Below are 5,030 nucleotides of genomic sequence, written 5' to 3'. Positions count from 1 at the left end.
TGTAGCACTCTGCATCTACTGGAGAAATATGTTGTCTCAGGTTTCCAGTCTATTGAGTTTCTGCTGTTTAGGTATTCTCTTCTTGTCAATCTGGACTCCCACTGTTGCTCGTTGTAGAATCAGATAAATTTTTATTAGTGTGTCTGCAAATTCCAAGGTTACAGAATTCCCAATCGGATGCAAAACACTCTGCTTAGTGTCAAAAAGACATTTGGAAAAGCTGTATAAGGGTTGCAGTCTGTGATTAGTCATACTGGCATAGAACAGTCTTGATTCCAAACTGCTCATTCTCTTTTTTACAGCTCAGAATATTGTATTTTAATTTGAGATCTTTGGCATTAGCAAGAAGTAATGATATTGGAGACAAAAAAATTACTTAATTGTTAAAACTAACCACTGTCAGATGTAAGCAAAGTGCTTTTACCCCTTTTTGAAGCTACTCCATTAACTTTCAAATGACACATTATGTGAAGTCCATAAAAGGTATCAGTCTTTTTCTGCTAGGGCTCAGCTGGTTCCTCTGAAATCCACCTAGGACAATGTTAAATAAGGCCTCCACAGAAAGTTATTAAGGGCGGTGTAAAGCTCTGTTGTCCTCAAAGAGACATCCTTCAAGCACCGGAAAATGCAATGCCAATACTGCAGTCTTCTGGGAAAAAAAATAAAGAAAAAGGAGAAAGAGGATGAGGATTCTTACTACTTTTCACTTTTCCTTAATTAGTGATGGAATGATGTAAAGACAGGAAGAGTCTTAATATTGAAAGCACATTCTTCCTACAGAACAACAAAAAATGTCTCTGCAATAGTTTTTTGCTTTTCATCTCCATGTTGTGGCTACACAGCAGTCAAAGTATAGACACAGAGAGGTTATAAGAGGTGAAAAAGACTTCTTCTGTGCCCTTTTTAAGATAGTCTAATAGTCTATTAAAAATATCTTTCTGGAGGTATCTCATGTGTTCTTGCTCTTGAATTGATTTTTCTCAGATGAAACAAGTTTCTTGGTTTTTCTACTACAAGACCAGTGCATTCCTTTCCCTCCTCTAGTTCTTGGTTGATGACCTGTCTTTTTTTGATTCTTTCTGTTGCACATCACAGAGCTGAGAACAATGTACCCATAAGTTGAAAGCTAGTGTTGTTTTGTTACTTACCCATGCTTTGTGCTTTTCAGAAAACTGGATTGCAAGACCAAATGTTATACTTGATACATGCAAGGCTCTGGACACAAAAAGAAGAAAAGCAAAAAAAGAGCCTACCATTCAATAAATTGTTTACAACTAGCTCTCAGCCTAATTCCTTAGTGATAGCTGGAAATTTTTTTTGTACCTTGAGATATATTTTAAAAACTGATATATTTTCCTTCTCTTTACTTTTCTCTGGTATCTTTTTAATATACAGAGATGTATTAGAACCAGTATGCAATGCATTAGAAAACATAGTTGCATAAGCTCATACAAATTAATAAAAATAATGAAAATTTCTTTTATAGAGGGAGAGGTAATCCTACTTATGACAGAACCATTTTTGAAACAGAAGAGCAGCAGCAGTAGCATAGACAGAAGACGCGGGTAGCTCCCACCCCCTTAGGAATGGCGCATAAAACACTGCAAGTCTAATTAGATCTCCAGAGAGTAGAAATGCCCATTTGACAGTCAATTTAAAGACAGCAGTTGCAGAACACTTTTATTTCCATAGACTTAGAATCTGAGTTATCTTTGCATGAGGTGTGTGAATACAGAATACGGTATTTGCAAGAAATTGGTACTGATCTGCTTCACAGATGAAAATTATGCCTTATCTTTTTATCATTTTTTTTTAGCAGATGAAAGATAAGAAAATAACATGAAAATGCAGAAAGGAAGTATATGGCTACCCACAATCAAAAGTAATTTTTTAGTGACCCTACCTGCACAAACTGGTTATTGTAGTATATCTCATACATGTTCTCAATACTGATGTTCAATAAATATTTTACTCTGTGATATATATACTCCTACGTACATTTATAAAGTATTTTAACACTGAACTAATTTGAAAATCTCTTTTTCTTTTTTCAGTTAAGATTTTTGAGAAGCATAAAATTTATCCTTTGCATTATAGTTAAATTAAGCACAGATTTATTACAAAGTTTGTGTATTTTGGTATTGTTTCCATGTTTGGTTTGTTTTGTTGTTTTGGTTTTTTGGGTTTTTTCCCCTCTAACTTCAAGGTGCAATGGGATTGAAGGAATAAGGGCATGATCATCAGAACACTGGAAAATTTGAGCTGATTATGACCTCAACCTGGGCAAGGAAGGATTATTTCATGTCATCTGCAAACCTGATTACCATCTCCTTTATAACATTTCATTCTTCAGGTCGTTGCTAGCAAGATCTCTGGATCTGATCCAGTGAAACTGGGAACAATGAAACTGGAGAAGACAAAGGTTATGAACATGCGCACTGCCTAGAAGACAGAAGTGTAGCTCTTCTCAGTGCTGATGATATGATGATTAGTAGACAGTGATCTCAGAGTTGATGATTAGTAGAAAAGTTTTTTTCCTCCCCTTCTATTCATCCTGGTATTTGTTTTACTCATCTGAGATCTAAACAAAGTAAAGATATGGGCTGACATCTGTTGTATTGAAACATCTTTAAGATGAAAAACATTTTAGATGAAAAGATAAGCCTGTAATTTTTCAGAAATAGACTAATCTACAGGAGACCATTAGGTTTACTATTTAGATAGGTGAGAATTCTCCAAGATAGGGATATTTTAGGTTCAGCATACTGTTAATGTAATGGTCCATCTAACCAGTTTCTTATAGCAAACAAAGTGACTCCTAACACAGTATGGTAAAACAGGATGAAAAGAAATTATTTATTTTACCAGTACTCTTGTATATCATTCTGGCTACACACAGAGATTCTACAGACTTGTTAATTTTTAACAGATTGCCTCACCTCTCTCATTGTGCTGTTGTCAAATTTTAGCATTTGTGTACTCCTTCTGCAAGGAGTTCCTTAGCTTTACCATACATTTTGAGGAGAGCCTTCTGCACTGCTTTGTCCCAACCTGACTTCTCCTTTGTTATGGAAAACTCTATTACTTGTTTTGGAAGAAATTGAGGAAAATATATCCCTCTCTGTGCTGCTGATTATTTTAATACTATCTGTCTTGGCCCTCCAATCTACACATGATGTAAGTGTAATATCATACAAATGCTGTTTTAATGTTTCCTGAGTATGATTCCTGACTTTGAATCTGCTAGGTTGCTCATGTCAGAGCATTTGATTTTGAGAGACTTTTGATAAACATTTATCTGCTGAAAATGAAAGAAGAAGAATTAGCTTTGGAATTTGTGTCAGATGTGGTATATGAGTTAGTCAACAAAAAATTCTGCCTCTTCAAAAGTACACGTATTTGGAGGTTAACCATAGAGTCCATTCAGACTTGGAGATGGAGACTTCTATTTTTCAGATATTCCATAGGCCACTGATTAAGCTTTGAGAAGATGGTATGTCTACTTGTCTTCCATGTGGCAGGATAGGTCTGTGTAAGTGATAGCAAAAAGCAGCTTTGCTCTGATTCCAGGTTCCTCTGGCCTTGACATGATGCTCTTGTGGAACTGCCTGTCTGTAGATCTTGATTTCATAGTTCTCTTTTAGTCGGGGAGGATGTCCCTAACTATTGGACTGATTTAAGTATGAACAGCAGCAAATCCTTTCCCTCCTACGCTTAGACTTTGTAAATTCTGATTATGATCTATTATAAATTTATGCCTTTCCTTTCTATCTACCTAAAGAAAATATTAAATACTGAAGACAAAAATGCAATTTCAATTTTAGCCTAAAATGTTTTGTAAAACTGAGATTTTAAATTTTTGGGTTGAACTGAAATATTTTTGGCTGGACTGTATAGACCTCAGGGCAAATTTGGATAACAAGTGATCCCAATGCAGAGAAAAAGTAGTTTTCAAAATAGTTTTTAAAATATATTTCAATATCTTAATTGAAGTTAACTATAATAAAGAGAATAAAAAATAATTTTGTGTCAATAAGGTATGATAAATAAATAAATAAATATAAGTAATTGCTATAAATTTTTGATAAATTCTAAAATAATTTTAGCAAGCAATAAGTAAAGGTTTGCCTAACATTGGTAAAAATGATAGCTTTTTAATTACATTCTTAGTGAATCTGCCAAATGGGAGTATTTACATGAGACTGTCTGCAACCAGAACTGGAGTTCCTCTTTTATTCCACTTCCATGTATTCTATTTTAAGACAAATAGATATACAGTAATTTCACGATTATAAGCCGCACTGATTATAAGCCGCACTTCTGGGTTTCAGCAACTTTTTGGTTTTTGTCCATACATAAGCCGCACCTGATTATAAGCCACATGTTACAATACAGAGTGTGATAAAAGGTATCTGTTCTATCACCATCTGTTGAGGGTGGGGACAGTGATCCTTATCTCAATGGCAGATAATTTGCTAATGGGCCATCCATTGAAACCAGGCAAGGCATTGTTCTTTATCTTTTCACACCCCATCCTTCCTCCAGCCAGTCATTGTCTGCTAATGGCCCATTGAGTCCCACTGCGGGACTGATAAAATTACTGCATCCCATTGAAAGTTGCTCCAGCCAGGGGGAAGAGCCCAACATTTCTTACCAAGATAAAAACAGAGGTTTTGGGACAATAACGTAGCCCCTTTCTCCACTGGACTCCAGAGGAAAACCGGATTTCTCCACATCACCACTGGACCTCCAGAGGGAAACTGCACCTTCTGCAGGAGCACTGCTCCAACTGAGCCACATCTGTCACTGCAAGGGGACTGCAATCACCATTTAATGGGACTGCTACCAACACCCTGCCTGATGGTGTCAGGTTGTACTCTGACTGTGTCAGGGTTTGGAGTTTGTTCCTTTGTAGTACTGTATTTCTATTTTAATTTCCCTGGAAAAGAACTGTTATTCCTAATTCCCATATTTTTACCTGAAAGCCCCTTGATTTCAAAATTATAATAATTTGGAGAGAGGGGGTTTGC

The sequence above is a fragment of the Catharus ustulatus genome, chromosome Z (genome assembly GCF_009819885.2).
Source record: "Catharus ustulatus isolate bCatUst1 chromosome Z, bCatUst1.pri.v2, whole genome shotgun sequence".
NCBI lineage: Eukaryota > Metazoa > Chordata > Aves > Passeriformes > Turdidae > Catharus > Catharus ustulatus.
The sequence above is the reverse complement of the archived record's forward strand: the minus strand, read 5'-3'. Positions refer to the sequence as shown.